Source organism: Lonchura striata, chromosome 2 (genome assembly GCF_050655825.1).
Source record: "Lonchura striata isolate lonStrDom1 chromosome 2, ASM5065582v1, whole genome shotgun sequence".
NCBI lineage: Eukaryota > Metazoa > Chordata > Aves > Passeriformes > Estrildidae > Lonchura > Lonchura striata.
This window is the reverse complement of record NC_140704.1, coordinates 115,296,568-115,319,665: the sequence shown is the minus strand read 5'-3', so window position 1 is coordinate 115,319,665 and position 23,098 is coordinate 115,296,568. Positions and strand designations below refer to the sequence as shown.

At 38.3% G+C, this 23,098-nt stretch overlaps 1 protein-coding gene and 1 long non-coding RNA gene across 8 annotated transcripts in view; one reads left to right on the top strand and one right to left on the bottom strand.

Annotated features, from left to right (window-relative positions):
* SPIDR (scaffold protein involved in DNA repair) overlaps positions 1-23,098 on the bottom strand; it is a 194,030-nt gene that overhangs the window by 27,195 nt on the left and 143,737 nt on the right. The gene's annotated exons all lie outside the window — the stretch shown is intronic.
* Positions 1,671-23,098, top strand: part of LOC146768384 (uncharacterized) — a 28,005-nt gene continuing 6,577 nt past the window's right edge. The window contains exon 1 of the long non-coding RNA XR_014953414.1: positions 1,671-22,155. This is a non-coding gene — a long non-coding RNA (uncharacterized LOC146768384). The remainder of the gene's footprint in view (positions 22,156-23,098) is intronic.

The window sequence follows — 23,098 nt, the reverse complement described above, 5'->3', positions numbered from 1 at the left end:
ATATGTGTGTGTTTATAAATATACAAATTCTGCTTAGAAGTAAGCAAAGCAACATATTTCACAAGTAATAATCACCAAGAAACCAGGCATTACATTTTCCCACACTCTTTTTTTAAAAAAGAGTCTTCAGGATGCAAAAAAACAGTGAAACATCAATTTTCTTTTAAAGAAGAACAAAACTAAACAAAACAACATAGAACTGGAGATTGGTATATTCAGAGTTGGGTATGAAGCACAGAGGAACTATTTTAGGAAGATAATTAAAGAACCTGCTAAACAAACAATTTGATTAAAATCTATGGAAGTAGGGGCTGTAGGGCTGGGAAGTATTGCTTAACCAACTTGATGGCATTCTGAGAAGATAGTACTGTCATAACAGATAAGGCAAAATCACTGGATGTCATACATTTAGATAGTCAAAAGTACATTTCACAAGATTCTGCACCTGAGATTAGCAGCCACGATAGCATGAATCATGCAGGGCTGGAGGAAGGAGGCCCCTGTCTACAAGACTGGTTTTAATTGCCTCAGAAAGAGACAGTTAAGCATGGAAATTTTTCAAAGGGAAACAAAAATTACCTTTGAGGGTAGCACACACATCTTACTTTCCAAATAAGTCAGGTGTGAACCAGGCAGCAGAATTCTGTTCATTTCAAAGGTACATGCCAAAACCACCCTCCCCAGAGTGGCACCATTGTTCCCAGCAAGCCAACTCAAACTGCTTTTGGAACACATCTTATAATGTACATGAATCCTGAAAGCATTCAACAGCAGACATTATATCTTCATAAAATACATTTCAAACTAAATGAGCTCCTACACTGAAGAAATCAATGTATTTTCTACACATTGAAAAGTAGGTACATGGAAGAGGACTAATCACACTTTCCTTGTTTATTACGAAGTGTCTAACTTTGGCTTAGACCCTCAAGAAGGCTGAATTTGATATAAGATACAATCCCAAAGGCTTTCTGACATCAGCAATTGTGCAAGCACCAGCTAAGAGTCTTCATTTTTTTTCAAATGCTGGTTGTAAGGAGCAGGGAGGGATAGAACTGGGTAGAAACAAAGATTCCTGTATTTTCCCCATACCTCTAGCTACAAAGGTCCTGTACAAACCAAGTCATCATCAGGAAAAACCCAAAACAAACTAGAACTAGGTTTACCTGCTGCTTTCCATGTTAGGACTTCGAATTAATTTAAGAAGTCCCCTGAGTTTTAACTGATTTGACTGAAACTCCCTGTGATATTGTTTGAAGAACCAGAGTTCATATTCTCTGACCATTTCTGAAAATCAAATAGAAGGGAACTGGAAAAACAAATCAAACAGTTTTGCCTATGTTAACAAAATGTTGACTGTTAATTGTGAAAAATTAGGCCTCTGTATCTTGGACCAAGAAGGGCCAACTGAGTTAGTGTCTCAGATGAGATCAGTTCAGCAGTCTCTTAACTGATCACTGGATTTTCTCATATCTTTAGTGAGACATAACTGAACACAAGTAAGTCTCAGACTAGCTGGCACCAGGGTCATATTAAGTCCTCTGGGACATGTTAATTGCCCAAATAAAACTAGCTTGGTTGGTGCTGAAGACATCAGTCAGTAAAAGAGCATTTTCCAAGCCCTTTTAAGTCAAGCAAAGAGATGGTTTCTGTCAGACATGGGAATCCCTGGCCACAGATTTCCATTCCTTTGTGGTGGCACATAAATGGCTAGCACAGGAAACTGATCTGGACAAAAAATACTGTAGCCAAATCAGCATCATCAGCAGCATAATCTGAGTTTCTTGAAAATCAACTCTGTAAAAGTAAACTCCTACTTGCATGGAGTACTGCTCCCAAGTACTGTGTCCAAGGCAAGGATGTATTTTCCTTGAAGCTCCCACTCCAGCTGTCCACTGTATGCAGCACATACAGAGATCTCAGGCCACATGATAGGAGAATGGTCATCTTATGACCATGCTCAATGCAGAGAAGAACTGGAGGGAGGCTTTGGAGGCTTCTATCAGTAATGTTCCCATTCACACAAGGAATACATTCACACACACTGGGAATACATATTGGCATCAGGAAGGAACACAGAGCAGCAGATTCCAAATGCCTTTGCGCTGTCACGTTTGTACAAAAGAGCAGACGCTCTATTTACTATACTTGCTCATAACAGTATCCAGAAGGTAGTCACAGTTTCTCAGCAACATGTATTTTAAATGAAATGTCTGTATTCACTCACTTGGAAGTCAGAATTTCATTAATAATCCTTCAGACACCCAATTGCAGACTAAGAGAGCAATATCCCAGATCAATACCATGAATAGAAGTTCATGAACACATTCTCCCTGCTTCACCACGACTTTAAAACAGTATCAGTGAATGACGGCAAAACCTTGAAATGCTATAGGTGTTTGAGGGACAACTGATTTTCCCATTTAACGACTACCATGAAATCAGAAGTATCCCACAACAGACTTAGCACTGCACTTGGAGAACTACCCTCCTGTTCTTTTGAACTGGTTCTGTTCTTTTGGATTTTGTACATGCTGTCAGCATCACTGACAGTAGTTCAGCTGCATTCAGAGCCTATTGATAAATGACCTTAACTTCTTTACCAGTACTCTTTTTTCCCTTGATTTCACTTTATTACAGGAACAGTGCATCTGGATTATTTTTTCATGTTGCAGAGTTGTTCTCATGTTACAGCAAATGTTCTCACAAATTAATTTTTAGCAGGCATTCTAACTGTGATTAAAGACAACAGCTTGTCCCATTACTTTTTCTCCTGCTTAGAACCTTACTACCACAATGAAAACTCACATTAAAATTATGAGACAAACTGCAAAGGCAAAATGAGTATAGGCTCCCCAGGAATTCAGCATTTATGTTTTGTGCACTAGGAAATACCTTTTTTCATAAAATTTAGATTTGTATCAGTTAATAAGGTTAAGCATACCTTTACCAATGCCTTCTCAGCATGAATAGTACTGAAATGTTAAAAAAGACAGGCAACATCTCCAATTTAATCAGTGGTGCTTATGCAAGGAGGAAATAGGTGCTATCTTTATTTTTGGGACAACAGGATGTAACCCTGTGTAAGACCCTTAACTTAAAATAAGGGTTTGGAAACTGAAATGTCTCATGTAAAATAGGAGAGAACTTACTCCTGGAGAGAGGGGTAGCAGGAAAGGCAGTAAAGGAACAAATGTAGGAGATGCAGACTAAGGAAAAGGTGAAGTATGACACATTGGTAATAGCAAAGGGGGAGAAGATAGGGAATGATAAGAAGTAAGGCAGAGTTTAGCTTTTTTTTTTTTTTTAATGTAATGACACAGTAAGTCTCATGCAAAAGCTTGGGAAGATTTTGTTAATTTGCTAATAGCCAGAAGCAAGGATGGGGGCTGGAGGAAGATGAGACTGATTGCTCTGCATTATTTCTATGACTGTGTTGATCTTTAGGACAAAATGTCTCCCAGTAGAAATCTGAAGAGGATTACAGGATTAATGCCATGCCCTTCTCCCAGTTAGTCACTCTTCATGGGTAAAGGGTAAGCCCTCCTTTTACTAATATGTTTTTATGCATGAAAAATCTCTCTCTATACTGCTCCTATCAAGCAGCTGACTTCCTGGAGAGGTAAGGGCGATGAAAACCTTCTCCATTCTCCTTCCTTCTCCAACTCCATCCTCCTCAGCAGCTGGGGGAAAAGAATAAGGAAAGGAAGATCTGCCTGGAAAGGAGAGGAGATGAGAGCACAGGGAGGCCAGAGTGGACTGATTACACAGACATTGCCTTTACTGAGTCTCAGGAAAACAAACAGCAGAAATTTGTCATGAGCAGATCTTAACCAACAAGTAATTGTTTTAGCCTTGGGAAGGAGGACAATTGTGTGGCCCAGGGCAGCTCTTCTCCATGACAGCTGAGCTGAGCAGTACAGCATGAGGAGCAGGACAGCCAGGCAAACACCACCACCTTCGCAGCACTCTGCACAGACCCCCTTAGCTGTTCTTTCTTTGGAAGGGAGTGAAAGGGGGGACTGGGAAAATGCCTGAAAACAAATTGACTTGTATTAGGTCTGATACTTGCTCATTCTTTATCTTAACCATCCATGAGACAGCTGCTGCTGCTTTGTTTGTCAGAAGGACTTCTTATCTCTGTGAGGTGCGGTCCTAGCAGAGGCATAAAGCACAGTACATAAACACACACAAACAAAACCCCTCTCCCTTCATCACCAGAGGCACAACACTACCTACACAACTCCAATCCAGCAACTTGTCTGGTCAAGTCTCAAGGTGGAGCTGATTAAATCCTGCTAATATGGCTCAGATTCAAATTGTAACCTGCAGGACACCACCCTACCTGGCTTTAATTTATCCCTACCTTATGAACTCCTTGCATTCACCATACCCAACTGAAAAATCAAACTTGGAGCACAGGGACAACTGTCCATCTTCCCCATTTTAGCACTAGCATTTCTCAATTTAACACAATTTTATACATATATATATATATATATATTACATTACTTCAATTTAATTTAATACAATTATATATATTATATAATTTAACACTAATTTAACACTAGGATTTCTCTATTAAAAGCATATAACAACTCCCTTCATGCTCCCTTTTGAAAAAAATGTACCTACTGCAGCCTTCTTTGGAGAGACAAAATATTTAGAATTTTCTGCTTAACATCCATACCATTGACTGTTAATAAAAAGTGAGTGAAGCTCTACAGAACACAACTATGGATTGAATGCTACAAATACAGATTAAAGATGAAGGTGACTATCTCTTTCTCTGCAAAAGTTGCAGAGATACAAAGTTACAGAGGAAAACACAAGCACCATCATTTCCAGTTTAAAAGGGGGATGTCAAGCTGGAAGAATCCCAGTCCAAGTACAGACATTCTAGCATTCAGCCTAATGCTATGGTTTGAAGCATGGACATGAACAAGTTAGCAATACTTTGCTTTGAAAACTGGAGGATTAAAACTACTGAAATGTACAGTTTATGATCATGTATGTTTTTATTTGGCAACTATGGAAGGGCCCAGAAGGAAAGAAAGAAAGAAAAAGGCAGTTCTGGAGTGCTGGACCTGGCAGAAGTGTTGGTGGAAACCGCACATGTGATTGGAGTATCACCAGGGAAATTACCTAGTCTTATCTCAGCATCTCAAATAGAAAATATTTTGCAGAGGCCTCTCTGGTCTCAGGAAAGGAAACTTATTTTTGCAGACACCTCCTAACAGAGGATTTCTATAACACACTTGCAAATACTCACTACATTAACTACACCAAGTCCTCCACTTTGGATTTTTCTTGCTTTTCATTACAATTTTTATACATATGTTAAAAAATGGAGTGAGAATATAAGTTGTAAGATTAACTGTTGCTTATTTTTATTCACTTCCTTGAATCATCACATAGTTCAACAAAACTGGAAAATCAAATTCCACTTCCACATGGTCTTTCCTGATTCCCTGACTGCTGATTGCTTTTTCCATTTCTTCATTCATGTTAATCCTTCCACCTACTATTTTCTGCCTGTGGCCTGAAGAAGCAGCACTTCTGTGGGAAACAGCTTTTGTGCGTAGGAAGAGACCTGTATGAGCCAAGCGTGTCAGCAGAGCTACCTTTTTAATGCAGAATGTGCTCGTAGAGAACAGGGCTGCACAGCACTGCAAATGTTCCCACTCAAAACATGGAACACCACCTGCCTGGTGGGAGCTACATGCAACTTGTCAGGAATTGGTGTAGCATGAAAGCCAGCTTTTTGTGCCTGCCATGACAAATACAGCTTCACATGTGACAATTTTTTTCTGCAGAAACCATTTCTTATACGAAGTTTTCACGTGACACCATGTGAACTTTTTAAACTCTCCATCTGACACTGTCTCTAAGTGCACTTTTGAATGAAACTGCTGATGTGTGTGTTTTATTTGTACATGGAATTTCTCTCAAAAGTAAACAAAACATTTAAAACCATAAAAACACATTCCTGACATTCATTCAAACACGATATAGAGCCTAAGCTGTAATTTCAAAGAGTTACAGAGTTGCATTTGAAAAATATTTTCAGTATCATAGATAGCTTTGCTTATGTCAGATTCAAAAATGAATACTAAAGTTGTTCTACATTAATAGTTTAGATCCAAAGTAATGATGCCATGTAAGTAAATTTTTATAGTGATAGCTGGTTTGGAAGACCTAGAGAGTTAAGGAAAAATAACTTCTCAAGTATTGCCTCGAAGTTTGTATAAAGGCTAAGCCAGAATGGAGCAGTAAGGCCTTCCTCCCTCTAGACCCCCCAGCATCTCAATGTCTCATGGACATAATTTACAGTCCTTCTGCTAAGATCCATTCCATACAGCTTGTTATGCAAATAAAACTAATTTTGAATGGTAACAAAAAAGCAAGCACATCAGGTCACCCCACTGTGTTTCACCCACTGTGCTGTTAATTGTAGTTGGTAAGAAAAATAATGATGCACACCCTCCTCAGGTTCTTCAGTGTACCATTACTTCAGCATGGAATCCCATCACAGCCCCTTGGTTATTTCAGTATACAATTCAGAGAGAATATTATTTTCCTGCATGTCACAATTTACTAATCAAGAGTAAAAATGTAGATTTAAAAAACTCACAGGCTCAGTTGAAAACTGCAAATCTTTCTTATGGATGATGTCCAATAGAAAGATTATGTTCCAAATATAACAAGTAATTACCACCCAGTCATTTCAAGTACTTATCTGTGAATCTGAGGAGGGGTTCTTTGTTTATTTTTTTAATCTCAAGACTTTGTAATTATTGTTTTGGCATCCAAGAATTCCAATAGTTGGTGGGGTGCTGCCAAAAAGATCTTTTCTTGCAAGGTGCTCAGCACCCTCCTTTCCAAGAAAATCAGCATTCCGTTGCTGGTTCTGGCAGTGTTTCACATCATCTTTGCTTGGCTATGTTTCCTCCACGCCTCAGTTCCTTATACGTAAAAGTCAGAATAAAAGTCCTGTCTTCAAAGGGTGATCTGAAAGCAATAGCTGAATAACATGATTGTATCTGGGAGGGCTGGTCCACAAAGCCTATTATGTGTTCTAGATGCCATTTGAGTTAGGGGAGGAGGCTATATATATGTATGTGTATACCTAGAGAGGAAGGGTTTGCTTGCAGTATCAACTCACTTCTTTCACACTATGAGACTCGGAGAACTCTCCACTTGCCCTGCAGAGCCCACAGTGAGGGCTTTACAGCATCTGGAATGAAGCAAGAACACAGCAGCAGCAGTGCTGGGGTCCCTTATCTTCCAAGACTGTATTGTTTGTGGGTTCACCAGATTTACTTCTGAACCACAGAGAACCATGAATGGGATCCTGGAAGATTTTATTTTAAAAACAAAATATCTACATGCAGTGAGTATTAAAAAAACCCTTGCCCATTTTAGCAGGCACAGATGATCCAAAATCGCATTCTTGGTAGTATAACACTGCTCATGCATTTCCTACGGCATATGAAAGGTAAATGAAATATAGCAACCCTGCAGGATTTCTTACACAGCTGTGGCTGTATTAAACACGACACTCTGCTGTGTCAGTGCCACATCATCCCACTGGACTAGCAGAAAAGCTTAACATTCATCAAAAATCAAGGGCAGAGCAAAGAGCCAAGAAGAAAAGCAGAAGTGCAGTCTTGCCAGGGCTCCCTACCCAACAGAAAGGCAATTTTCTGCCTTCTAGCAGGGCCTGCCGGTTGTGTTTTTCACTCATGCTGTTTTCCTCTACCCCGTGTTAGTGGCTGCCTGTCCTAGGTGTGTTTCTAAATGAGGGAGAGGGAGCGTGTTTGTGTGTGCGCGCCGTGTGTTTACAGGAGTTATGGTAGCAGTTCTCAGCAGTCCACTGAGAGTTCTAGGAAACAGCCCCTGTTATTTTATTCTCGGTCAATGTCAGCTCATGTCAGGCAGTAAAGATCACACAGGACAGCCCTCTCCATCTCGCAGTCCTGGCCGGAGGCCTCAATGGGAGAGGGAAAGGGAGCGAGCTGCGAGTGGGCGGAGAGCCTTCCCAGCACTCTACCAACCACTGCAGGAGGAATTATGATAAACACCACTCTGGAAACCAGATACAACAGTACATTGTGTTCTTCTTCGGAAAAACAACCCGACTTCAGCTCACTTAAAGTAAACAGTTAATCCTGTTTATCTTTTTTTTTTCTTTCTTGATGAGTTGTTAACAGAACAATCTCTTCTGCAAAGCAAATAAGAGATCAGTCCCTTAAATTCATACAGATTTTTTCTTTCCCCTAGAAAAAAAAAAAAAAGCAGTTTGATATGTAAACTTTCTACTATCAGCAAACACTCTGGAATAACAATCTTTCTTGGCTTAAACTGTCTTAACAAAGTGATGCCAAAACTGAATGAAACCTTTCCCTCACTTACATATTTTATTTTGGAAAACTGAAGTCCCAAACAGAATGTTCTATTCATCCCTTTTAACTATTCCATTTCTGAAAAGAACAAGCAAAACTGGTAAACCAAAAAAAAAACCCAGGGTATTTGTTGTTCTTGCCACTGGAGCACAGGGTGCCTGGGGAGTAGAGATCAGCTACTGAGCAGGGGGGTGGCTGGTCCCAGGTTTTCTCTGAGAGGTGAAAAAAGAGGAATCAGACTAATTGACTGCAACTAAGGTAACAAACTGTTGTCCTCCTTTTCAAAATTTATGCTTACTGTGCAAATTCATGGCGTCCCTGTCTTCCAATAATAAGGGTGATTAATCAGAAAAGCAGCTGGAATTGATTATGTTGTTTTGCCCGAGTCACCACAGTCTACCTATTAACTACTTCTTATTGGGGACTTCAACGCAGTCCACTGAAAGCTACAAGATTTCCCAGAGGGAATTTTAATTTTTAGCACTCAGGATTTTAAATAGTTCTGAAAGTCAACAATGAAAGTGTGCTTAACATCCTTGGTCAGTAAAGTTTGTTGATTTAGCTATTTATAATTTAAAAAAAATTGAAAAACTGTAAGAGAAGAAAAATATTTCTCTATTTTAACTCATTTTGCAAGCTCTGAGATCCTGTGTTTTCTGTGCAAATGATGTCATGAAGTGAAAAAATGTAAATTCACGTGAGTGAAAGTCAGATTTTCATATTTTTGAAAAAAATATTTTACATGCAGAATTTTTATATTTTTTCTGTTTGTTTTTTTTTTCTTTTCCCTTGAGTTCTTAATTTAGTTTGCATTTAGTTTTAAATGTTTTGCAGCAGTTGCTGCATTTACTCGGGTGAACTGTAATGTGACAGAGCAGGAAAAAGCAGAGCTATTTCCCTTTGCAGAAGAGAGGCAAGCTGGGGAAGCAGCTGTCAATGACTGGGGCCAGAAGCCCAGAGGAGCAGCCTCAGGACTATTCCCTCAATCCACCACCCAGCCCACCATGGCTCCAGGCAAGACTGGAAGAGCCAGTGTTGGGAGGACAGGACTGCTGCTGATCACTTCATCTTGCTCCAGGTGCACGCTGTCATTTAACCCCCACCCTCCCAGTGCTGCACAAGAAAGGCATGGTTGATGCACCCCCTCATGATGGTGGTTTTGACCTGCCAAATTTGTCCCCAAATCGATGGACAGACCACAGCCCTATCTATGAAGGATCCAGCTTGCACCAAGGTGCTGCAGCTCTGAGCAGGGTGGGTACTGCCTGCAGGACTGCAGGGAAGAGGCAAGAGACTTTGCTAAAACCTCTCTCTCGGGAAGCCAGAGAAGAATGTGGTGGTCCTACTGTATCTACTTTTTGGGAAACTCTTGCATGTAGGAGAAGAAAGCAATAAACCTAAATGATTTAGGGTGCAGTTGTAATCCACATACAAAAAAGACCCTCGTGTTTGACCCAGTGGTGGTTGACCACCATCACATGGTTCCTGGTTCCTTCAGGAGGGAATGGATCATCCAAAAGGAATGTGCATGAGAGGTGAATCAACTGCAGATCGTTAGGAGATGACACAACAGCAGGAAAAAATGTGGAAGGTGAAAGAGACAAAGATGAGGAGGAAATGTTGTCTGGTATCACCTCTTTTCAACTTTCTTTCTTACACCTTGCTGTTCCTCAGGTCTCTTTTAGTTAGGGTTTTGAGGTGGGGAGGGAATTTCCAGTCTGTGGTAACACTAATATTATCCCATGGATGACCTACAAGTATTACTGAAGGAGCACTTTCCCCAGATACACTGGGATTTTTTTACATAAGAAATTATGGACACAACAAGCCCTGCTGAAAGAGAGGTGCAGATGGCAGCAGTTCTTCCAATTTGAAAATGAAAAATAAAGTTTATTTGCCATTTTAAGCTTTTAGTTGAACTTTGCAAAACAAGAAATCCTATTTTCAGTCACAGGTCAAGCAAAGCTTTATAATTTTCTTTTACATAAGCAGTAGCTTTGGGCCATTATCTAAATTAACATATTTCCATTTATTTCAATGAGATTTATTTCACGCTGTATAGCAGGCAGAGAAAATATCTGGGCAGCAGCAGTTACATTCCTTCATCTTGATTTCATTCAATCATTCATACAAACTCCATGCTTCTCTTTTAAACCATCTAAACTGAACACCATGTCAAGGATCAAACACTGAAGCAATTTTATAGGCACCACATGTAAATTTTATTGTAATTTCAAGGAATTATTTTTAGCAGGATCAGAGCGTGGAATACAGCACACAGTATGTAAAAAAAATATCTTAAATTTGCCATCTGCTCTCTTTTGTTTGTCTGTTTGGTTTGTTTATTGGTTTTTTGGGTTTTTTAAATTGTTTTTGATGGCATTTAATTGAGTAATTTTAAAACTGGTACCTCTCACTTCTTTCAGCACTTTGGCTATCTTCAGAGGTACAAGATTTCAAGTATTATGTGGGCTAGTGGAAAGTATCCTAAAATAAAAAGTCTCTGCTAGAGCATCTTAATCTCAATCACCTTGTACAGATGACAGTCTGTATTTTATATCTCATGCATGTGGAATACTATTTAATTGTAATGGCATAATCAGTAATTACACTGGATTTGATATAATCACCCTGATCAAATACTGAGAAACTACATGCATGGTGGATTTGATTACTTTTTTTCACTTCCCACTGCAAAAAAAAAAAACCAGTCCTGAAAATAAGAACCTGTTCAAATATCAGCATCGTTTGTTATCATCTATATTCCAAGGAAAAAAACAGAACAGAACCGAATCTAATAAAAACTACAGGAAGTGTTTAGAGACACAAAAGATAATAACATAAATTAGAACTGGATTAGGGCCCTTAGTAAACCTATCCATGCCAAAAGAGGTGATTTAATATTCTGTGGTTAAGATTCTGGGTTTGTGTCTTATGCAAAAGACTATTAACAATAACATATTGTTCACCTACCACTATGCTGGTGGTGTTACAGCCTCTGATGTGATTCAGCACAGACTTGAAGGGACAGACACTGCTAAACATTTGGATTTTCCTGCGCTGTCACCCATTGCAGGCCAGCAGGAGATACAACACCACAGCCAAGATAACAAGATAACTTTTGTCTTTAAAACATGCGGTTTCCTGTTGATACTGTTCTGAATTGTCACATTCGCTGTCTTGTCCTCTTTTTCCTGTCACACATTCCTCCTCTAATTAAGTCTTCAGGGTACTGCACGGAAGAAACATTAGGACAGGGGTGCCCGCAGAGCACCTGAGATCAGGGTACACGCCCTGACCCTCACTGGAGCATCAGTGTCACAAAAGCAGATCAAAGCTTTGGTGTCGCATCTTAATCAGCAATCGCTGCTGCTTACCCTTCTAAACCACAGGCAATAAGGGCTGGTATTTGTATTTTCTGAGTACTGTCAGCAACTTAGCGGTTGCATTTATCCCTTCCAGGCTCTTCACTTGAATAGCATCTCTTTGTGCAGAAGGGTGTCAAATCAGCTTGAGGCTGCTCCTCCAGCCTGGCTTCATCCTCATCCCCAGAGCAAAGCATCCAGGAACTATCAGAGGGAGCTCTGGACATTGCTTTAAGGGGGTTCCTTCCTACTGGACATGGGCATAGGACACACAGAGCCACCAGCATATGAAAATGACAAAATTTAAATAAATATAGGCCATATTTTCATGCATTGCCTGTTGTCATGGGACACGCTGTCCATGGTGTTCTCTCTCTTCACTGCCAGGTAATGTGAGAAACCTGTAGTTTTGGATCACTATGACACTATGTAACTCATGTACTCCTACGGTGAAGCATTAAAAGACCCTAAATTTAAATATTGAAATATGCTAAAACAAAATTGACAAAGCCTCCAAACAATATTCTTGACAATATGAGACAAAATGCCTACAATTTAAAAATGTGCTTTCTGATCACCCACTTTCAAAACATGTTTCCTAAACTCCACTGCTGCAAGAAGTGTGAAAATATCAACAAGACAAGAACACAAGAAAACATTGTAAGTGAATCCCACTTGGATTAATTTAAGCATTTTGCTTTACCAATTTAAAAAAAACTAAGCTAAAAAAACCTAACCAAAGTGGAATTTCTAAACAAGTGGTTTCAGAGTAGGAAAATGGCATTGTTTCAAAACATACTATTTCAGCAATTTCACAACTTTTCATTTGCTTGTACAAGCTTTTCATAAGAAGTTTCCATTATTTTACAAGTTGATCTGACAAAAAATAATTTCTTTGAAAAATTCCCAACCATTTTTCCTAGAAATATTTTTCAAACCTCTAATGTAGTAACTATTCATTAACTTTCAAGGCTTTGACAAAATGTATTTATTCAGCACATCAAAGAATAATTATCCAGTATGCCTGTGAGTATGCTGAACAGTGAGAGACAGAAATGCAACATAAAGATTTATTTCCCCTTTTTCTCTAACAATAGCTGTAGAAATACATTTGAGCATATGTGCTGTGTTTGGCTCGGGTAAAGTTAATTTTATTCAGAGTAGCTGGTATGGGTCTGTGGTTTGGATTTGTGCTGGAAACAGTGTTGATAACACAGGGATGTTTTAGTTATTGATGAGCAGAGCTTGCACAGTCAATGCCTTTTCCGCTCCTCACCCCACCCCACCACTGAGGAGGCTGGGGGTACATAAGGAGCTGGGAGGGGATAGATGACCCTAACTGACCAAAGGAATATCCCAGATTATAGAGCATCATGCTAAGAAAGAGAGGGGAACACTCATAATGATGGCATTTGTCTTCCCAAATCACTATTACCCACGATGAAGCCCACTTTTCCAAGTGATGGCTAAACAACTGCCCACCAATGGGAAGGGGGGGGAATGTATTCCCAGTTTTCCTTTCCTTGCATGAGCAGCTTTTGCTTTATCTGTTAAAGTGTTTTCATCTCAAACCATTGAGTTTTCTCACTTTTACTATTCCAATTCTCTCCACCATCTCCCTGTTGAAGGATGGAGTCTGTGGCTGTGTGGGGCTTAGTTGCCATCTGGGGTTAAACCCTGACAACACAAAACTTTTCTCTTAAGCAGAGAAAAGCTCTAGGGAAAGCTGTAACAAAGCTGCAAACCTCTCTAGCATGGTAATTTTAAATTTTGGAGCTTACACAAAATAAAAGCAGATTTCCGAGTTTATATCTCTTCCTGACTATTTAAAAAAAGCCTGTTAAAGCTTAGGAAAAGTAGAAACCTAGTGGGGAAAAAAGGTAATCTTTAACCTTAGAAAAAAAAACCCAAAAAAGTGTGGATCCTTTACGGAAAAACCATGAGGTTGAGCCTGCTGGTGCCATTCCTGGAGACTGAACATGGCTATAGCTGTCCTCCTGGGGGGCTACCAGGGTGGGGTTCAGGCCCTGATCCTGAAGAAGGTAAAATGAAAACTGCATTCTGCCTTTATATGTACCTGAAACAATGGTACTGGGCTGGGTATGGGACCAGCAGCCTGCCTGGACACCACTGGGTATTTGAAGGAAGTCACTGGAGAAGCCCAGTGAAGATCATGAACCTCACTAAGAAAAGGGGCTTATTCCAACCTCCTCCATTACCTTTTCTTACCTGGATTCTGCTAGGCTTGAGCCAGTGCTGACTCCCAAGAGCCGCTGCAGGCTCTGATCTGGATTTTTCAGTGTGGGTTTTTCACTGCAGCTATGTGTTTCACTGCACCTATGGTTTCCAAAAGTGCTTAACATGCTTTTTTTTTTTTTTAATTCCAGTGACAAGGGGGAGAAACACTCATGAGAATTTTCTTGGAGAAAAGATAACTACTACTTGTACCCAACCCAACTGGGATGTATCATCATCACTAATTTTAATTTCAAAATTGAAATAGGGATGAACCATATTTCAGTGATCATTTTAAGCTGGTTAATAGGTTCTTTTAATAATAGTCCCACAAAACAGAAAATGTTTCACACACAGAACTAGATTTTGAATTGTTTTCAATTTGTATGGAAGTTTAGTTCACCACAAACATTCCTTTCTTGACCAAAAATGTTATTTATCTACAGCACACACAAAAATTTATGTTCTCATAGAACAAAAAAATATGGTATCATCTGATTTGGGATGAAACACCAAAAGCACATTTAATTTAATCTTACAGTGGTTTAATTTGAATTCATAACTCTTTCCCCATTCATTTCTCCCATCTCCTCAGTCTACTATACTACATGTACTTTTCACTACTGCATATACTGACCTTTGTATACCTACCTACTGAACCCAAATTTCAATATGAGGTATCAGTGAAAGATTCCCAGCATTCCTCAGTTTTTCATTCACATGTGGACACTTGCTTTAATCCTACAGCTGCTGTGTTAATGTATTAATACCATTACATAAACAGTGTATTCTTTGTATATTTTATATTATAATTTTGAATTATTATTAAATTGTTACTATTAAGTGGTAGGAGCTGGGACCAATCAACTTTGTAAATACAGCTATGTGAACAACATTCAACTGACAAAATGGCAAGAATATTTTGTAGAAGTCAGAGTTCCTTAGTAGGCAATACTGTTTTTTAGCTAAAGAAGACCAGTTTACAAAAGATTATGGTGAGCAGGGTAGGAAAAGGAAGTGAACAGAAATTCTTTTTGTTCCATATGCACAAGTCAACAACGGAGGAACAGAAATCTCAAGGCACGGATGCAGATTTGTCTTGGGAGCTCTGGGTAACTTCTTTAGTGTCAGCACTTATAAACCTTAGTAAGAAAGCAAGCAGCCACCAGGTGCCAAAGGGAAACACTGAAATTATTCCAAAATGAGGTCATAGGAACAACTCATCATTTCCAAACAACTACTGCAACAACTAGATAGATGGTGCTGGTGATGGCCTGGAAGGACACACTCTTGGAAAAAGCACCATCCTCATCACCTGTATTTTTGCCACCTGAAGAACAACAGGGACAATTTGTCTACTTCAACAGCACCCACAAGGTGTTATTTATTCGGGTTTAGAAACACACAGATGGAAACTACTGTTATAACTGCTATATTATGATAATCACCACAATGATCCTCTTCTTCTACTGACTCAGTTTATTAAAGCTGCCAGAAAAGATTGCCCAACTGTGACCACTGCTTAGGAGTTAAGAAGCGGTTCAAACTTTGGGTATTTGCAGTTGCAGAATGGGTTGCACCATTTCAGAACACAGCTGGTGAAATGGAATAACGGGGGAATGCATCCTTTGGATATTAAATGCTTCCTAGTTTTCTTATCTGCAGGTTGATTTCAGTAGCATTAAATGGAAAAACAATTAAATCAGCAGTATTTTCAAAATAAGTTATCTGAAGCCTACATTGGGCAGAAATAAAATACCAGGTATTTACACAACACACAAAACCAGCTTGGAATTTTATCACAGCTGCACACAAAGTGGTGCTCCCAGAAAGCAAGAATATTATTTTTCACACTGCAGTAGCATTTTCATGTATAATAAGAAACTTCCACACAAACTTTGCACCTCAACAGGTTTTAGTTAGAAGTTTTCCTGAAATACAGCCCTGACAAAAGGAGAAGCCAAGGAATGCTCTTCCTTTGTCTTTCCAAGTCCTTCCCAACACCTCTGTTTAATCCAATCAAATTACAATGATCTGTGATGAGGTCAGTTTGCAGGATGGGGTAAGACACAGAAGAATGCCATGTGAAAAGAAAGAACATCTACTATCTCTGATGACTTAAGGCTGTACTAATCTAAGTGAAACTGCTCGAAGAAAACAGAAATCAGACTTTGAAATGCTCAGGGTCAGAATACTGGCACTGCTTACAAACAGACAAAATGAACTTCCATGTTCTACTTGCTTTGTGTGTAAGATTGTTGTATTAAAAGACTGAAATTTAACATAGGCAATCTCAGGACACAGGAAACCTTTTACATTGTTTTCAAATTTCTAGTTGAGTAATGAAAGAAATATTAACATCTCCACCTACACTTCCCCACAAACTAAACTTTTTAATGACCAGATTCAGATACGAAAATATCCAACTTCTCATGGCATGCATTTGAGTGCTCTGTAGATTTCAAAATCATTTTTGTCATCTGCAACTTGAAATTATGTCCACTGAAGGATTTTTCTGTAAAATCATAAAATGCTGTGTTTTTCATGATGCACAAGAACAGCAAAATTTTAAACTAAACATTTTTCTTTATGCAAATATAGATGCATATACACATCCATGGAGAAAAAAAACCCATATATGTATACATACTGCATTTTCAGACTTGAAATCAGTATTTTCCAGGTGGTATCAACAATGAGGTTAGCATCCACAAACTCAAAATTCCACAGATTTAGCATCCACAAACTAAAAACCGGTTTCATGCCAGAAAGTAGAGAAGCTAGATGAAGGTTTTTCTGCCCTACACCACCAATTCCAGTTTTAAGCTGTCCCCTCTCCTCCCTCATAACTGTGATAGCAAAACCAAGTTGAACCAACATAATAAATCAGACCAGGGAATTGATTTGCCTTAACAAACAAATTTCAGATGCAAAAATGAAGTTATTTACGTGCAGTACTACATGCAGCTGGGGAGTTTCCAGCACAGGAAAGACATGAGACCTGCTGGAGCAGCTCCATAGGAGGGCTACAAAATTGGCCAGAGGGCTGGAGCACCTCTGCTATGAACACAGGCTACTGAGACAATTGGGATTGATCAGCCTAGGGAAGACCTTATTGCCTTTTAACATTTAAAGAGGGCTCATAAGAAAGATGGGGACAAATTTTACAATTGGTTTTGTTGTGGTAAGAAAAGGGGCAATGGTTTTAAATTAAAAGAGGGTAGATTCAGACCAGATATATGGAATTTTTTTTTTTTTTTTTTTTTTTTTTTTACAAAGAGGGTTGTGATACACTGCAACAGGTTTTCCGTACAAGTGGTAGTTGGATGGGGTTCTGAAACACCTTATCTAGTAGAATTTGTCCTTGGTCAAGACAGGGTGGTTGGATTAGATGGCCTTTAAAGGACCCTTCAATCCAAACCGTTTTATGATTCTGCATTTTTTTTGGCATCAATTTGCTGACTTAGCATCACAAACTGATGCTCATCTGAATGGGCACCCTGGCATGTAGTGGCAAAAACACAATTCACTGGGGTGAAGAAATCTGGGGAGATAGACATGGAGTCAGATTAATTTCAAAGCAGATTAGAGAGAGAATAATTTAGCATGGATTTCCCAATGAGAGATCACAGCTTTGTCACGCACAAGATGAAGCATAAAAACAAATGGGCTTTCTGCCACTGGTTGAAGGTCCATCACAATCCTCCTGCCTGAAGCATTTGTCTTTTGGCTTGGTTTTGATGGAAATATTGGTCTGAATCCCCACAGATTGGGGGGATTGTTATTCTTGCAAGAATAACACTTGTAAAAATAATTTTTACACAAAATATTTACACAAATGATAGCACACAATGTAACATTAGAAACAATATTGCATTTTAATTTTATAACTGCAGAAGAAACAGGCAAATTTAAAAATGCAAGCTTAATCTAGCAGGCCCAGCAGAAACACTTCAAAATCACTGAAAGCCAGTCTAATGGAAAACATGTTTGAAACCCTAATAAAAAGTTTACTTTTTTGCATATTTTAAAGTCCATTTCGTCTTTCTGGTTTGCCAATGTGCATTTACAACTGTATGCTACAAAAACATACAAACACATAATCTAATTTCCCCAGCAGAATCAGTTCACTAACACTGAATATGTAAAACAGACTTCAAAAGTGAGGTGCAGGCTTTCAAACTCAAATTTCAATCTGTGTTCAACTGCCAACCACACTTCTGACTCATATTTCTTCTCATGTATCTTCTCTATAGTTTACTGAATCTATTCAACTTACCTAAAGCTTCAAATATGGATGCCATTTAATGGTCAGCTGTAGTGATTTTCTATTCTACCTGTATATTAATTTTATTTAAATAATTGTTTCAAGATCCTTCAGTGACATCTGCAATTCTTGAAATACATTGGAGTGAGAAATTATTATGTTCAAATGAACATATTCACTTCAGTATTTCTTTTCCTTGGACTGAGGCAGATCAGCTGGTAAATCAGACTGTCACAAACATTGTTTCCTTTGCTTTATCACTTCATACTTGCAGGAATTAAAATTAATTTTTCTTTTCATAATGACTAAAATAGTACCTTTTTAAGGAGATAGTGACAAACCCAGTAAATTTTCTTGCTGATATAAAGGGAGGGAAGAAAAAAAAAAAAGTTTGCTGTTTTTAAAGAACTAAATGGATATAAACTGTCAGACTCTGGGTCATCATTAAGCATAGGCCAGAGCATTGGCACAAACAACCGTGTTGTAGAGCCTACAAGCTTTATTTGGTTTCTAGTTCACATTCTTGTAGAGTGAGACATTCTTAATTTGGGAGAACTACGGATAAACATTTATGGGAAAAATTATTAAATATTTCCTTTCACAAAGGTAGCAGGCAAAATAAAAATAAAAACAACTTCTGCACAAAATGCTAAAGGTGGTCTTTAACTATCTAAATTCATCAAAGCAAATGATGTATCTTTGCTCATTTCTGACAGGCACTTGGGGATTTTACTATTGAGAGACCAATCTTCCCTCTGCCATTTACCATTCACAAGGTCCTACTACATTTATTTTCAGACTGGAATAGTATTATCCATATGTGAAATGGATATCCAAATAGTCAAGCCCATCATAAGGAGGTCATAGTCATTTATATACATTTGCACCTAGAATACTTACAAGATAATGGTATTTATTACACTACCTGATGTAATACATAACTATTGGTCACTTCCCAAACCTCTCACTGAACTCCAGTAGCCTTTGAGAGCTGTTTGTTGCAATTCAGTTTATGAGACAATATTTCAAATGTTCTTGCTCCAAAGAACTCTTGGAATGATGAAGACATCTGAATATTTTCTTTCTAAATATGAAACATGTTCTGCTTGTAGAAGATTTCAGATTTTTAAACAAATATAAAACACTGCTTATTCACCCCAGTGAAAGAAGACATCCTGTAGAGGGGTCTGAGGCCTGAGTGGACACTGCAATTTCTGCTGGCTTTAGCTCTCGGCACTGCAACTCATTTATCTAAGTCTGAGAAATCCACAGGAACACCTAGGAACACCGAGATCAGATGTGTTTTGATCAGTGTGTACAGAGAGCTGAACCTTATTCTACCTCTACAAGCAGGAACATGCTGGCCTGACTGTACATGGACCAGGGATATCAAAGCTCTCTTCCTCCTCTGACCAAGTTAGATACGAACATTCTCTAGAGAAAATTCAATGGCATGCACACCACCCCTGCTGCACTATGAATTTTTTGTGATTTTTAGCTACTGAAAATACAGAAGATTGCCTCCTCTTCCTTGTATCTATATAATGATGCATGCTCATGGCTTCTTAGGAAAGGTGTTCCTCTCCTGATCCCTCACTAACTGTCAAGGCCAAAGTCAAAAGAGTTTGCACTAAATGGGCAAATCTTTGAGATCAACTTGGTAGCTCCTTCCAGCCAGTGTAAAAGATGAGGTTGATTTTCAAAATTTTATCATGACTGTGGTAAGGCCAAGGTTTTATTAGCAATTCCAGTATTTGATGTCATTACCTATAAACTCCCCAATGTAGCCCAAAAATAACCTGGGGCACCATCAGTATAACAAAATCTCAGGCGTATGTTTTTCTGAAATGTCATGCAAACATCTAGAAGAGCTCTCTTTGTGGTACCACCTTAATTGTGTCACACCAGAAAAGGAGAAGTCAGTAACAATAAAGCAAATTTTGCTTTTCAGATGTCCAATGAAACAATACGCCAAAGATTTAACCTTCCAAATTAACAGGCAACAGATATTTAGCAGAATTAGTTTCACAGCACTGTGTGTCACCACAGTTATGCATGAAGATGTCACAGAGCTTGGCCTTTGAGGAGAGAACAAAATAATTGAAAAACAAGACCGACAGGAGGAGAATAAACTACTTTTTCCTGGGAAGTGAACTATGCTAAATAACTGATCCTTCTTGAAAAGCCTCCAGTATCATACTTCTTTGACTGGTCACTAGTTAACCTGCTGCCTATCAGTGAAACTGGGAGTACTTATCAGCTGGTATTATTAGTCATGTGACTTCAAATACTAATCATATTTATTTTAAAACTTTGGTACAGTAATTGCAGTTTCTTACTCATGAGGAATAAAATGCTGCATTCCACTTCAGTTTATTAAAAATTTTAGGACTATGTTAACTGCTGCCTAATATACATAAAATATAGCCAAATTAAGTAATTCTTTAAAAATTGAAAGATTATTTGTATGTGGCTTACTATATTTCTTCTAGGAAACAATAAAAGGGTAAAATGCCCTAACAAAGAATCAAGATATTATGACATGGCAAAAGAGATAATCCTACCTGATTGCCACACCTTTTAAAATTATGTATAAGGAGTCTTTTGTTCCCTGGTTTTTGGAATGTCAAGCAACTCACAAATAATAATCTAGACCTAAATAAACATATGCTAGTTAAAAAATCCTGTATTTATTTAAAGCATTAAATGAATCATTACTTCAAGTATTCAAATGGCAGTATCCTCCCTCAGTTTCTTACCTTTCCTCTCTTTTATAAAGGCAACCTAAGACTATGCCAATAAGCTATCAGCAAATTTTCCTCAACCTGTTTAAAACATTCACCAGACAGTTTTAAGTATCATCAGAAATCCTTAATATTATTATATTATGCTAACTTAAAGTAGGAAGCTATCTGTAAGTCTTTAAAGCAGGAAAACCTGAATTTTCAGGATTTTTTTACTACTTCCTTAATACAATTACCTCAATTCCTGTATTTTGTCATTCCATCAGTAACATCAAGATTTTTCAGCAGAGTTATAAAGAGCAAAAATATGAAGAAAGTAAAAATACTCTGATAATACAATCAAGACTTAAAACCCCCTACATGTTAAAGAGTTTGATTCTTGGGGTCTTTTTAAATAAGAGAAGAGTATCGTCACTTGGGATTACTTCTCCCCTTCACTTGTAACATACCTAAATAAGCTTAAAATGTCCTTTTATTCAAGAGAGGGTTTAGTTACTTATTAAGAATTACTTACTCCTTGCCAGTGGTTTGTATCAACTTTAGAGAGTAACATGGAGAGATGTGTTTCTGAAGTGGGAAAATCCCAGCAACCCACAAGCTTCAACAATGAAGGCACATACAACCTCTAAGAGGAGATGATGGGACAAAAAAGAAGCAGGGCCGAATCTTGGAACAATCCACTATGAAAAAATAGCTAAATTGGTGTTTGAAGAATTTCTTGACAAAGATGGCAATGTCCAGTTGCCCCCTCCCTCCACCCCCCTTAAGTTAAGATAGTTGCACCCAATTAAAAACACCTTTGTTTAAGCACACAGTTTCTCCTACCCTCCCTCATTATCTGGTCAGAATTAATGATTAGCTGATTAATTAATTGTTACTCAATTACCACCTAATCCAACCCTCATCAACGTATCCTAGGCACACCTTTACAACCACAATAAATAAGATGAATGTTCATCTCCTCCTCTTCTTTTCCCACTCTCTTTCCTATCCTCCTTTTCCCACTCCCCACAGATTAACACATTCTGAGATTTATTTTCCTGTATGAAATCCAAGAATCAGAGTTTTCTCTCTATGTTTTCCCCACAGGGTGAAGAGGACATGTTGGTCCCAAGCCTACCCTCTGGTCTCACATTGGGGTGAGTGTCAGTGATTCCTGCAGTGTTGAAGTTCCAGCAGAGCTCCTTAAAAATGGTCCCACATTGCCCAGCATTTTTTGACTTTCTTCCATCCTCCAATGCTACTTTTTGGGGTTCTTTTTATTTCTCAGCTCCTTTTAGAGAAGCACCTCCTTAGCCCAACTCACTTTAATTGTTCAGAGAAAACTTTTATTCACTATGAAAGAACAAGCTACTTTAAAAGTGAAACAATCAAAATAAATGCAAATTCCTGAATAAAATTCTCATCACCGTACTGCCCTATTCCACATGCTCTGAAACTGGTCTATACTGTATGCCATATGCCAAAATAATTTGTATATATTACTGACATTTTTCGTGTTCCCTGCAATGTTTGGAATACCACATGGCATGGGGTGCAAGAAGATAAGATCATTTATGTAAGCAAAATATGACCTTACAAGTGGGTAAATCCCTCATGTGCGTATGCAGGACAAATAGCTGTGAGTACCAGTACTACTTGTATGTGTAATTATTTGCTTTAAATGCCACATCAATTCTGCAAACAAATAGTAACTATTTAGCAATATTCATCTCTTTCTATTGTATAACACTGAGCAGAGGAAAGAGAGAGAAAGGTAAGACTTCAAAGTCCCTTAATAAATATATATTGGCTGCAAGCTAGTACAGAGATGTTGAGCTTGTGCTGTGAAAACAGAAATTCATGGCTGATAAAACAGCAGAAAATGGAAAGAACAGCCTCATCCAAAAAATTAAAAGTGCAACAGGCTGTGCTGCTCTGGGAGAAAAACATCAGCCTAGAAAGAGTAAACACAGAATTTATATGTAACATTCATTCATATAAACATATATATAAGCCCACACACATCCTAGGTTGTGTTCTTGTGGATTGCTTTTTTTAAATATAATTCACAAGCAGATATAGACAAAACTTACTGAATCT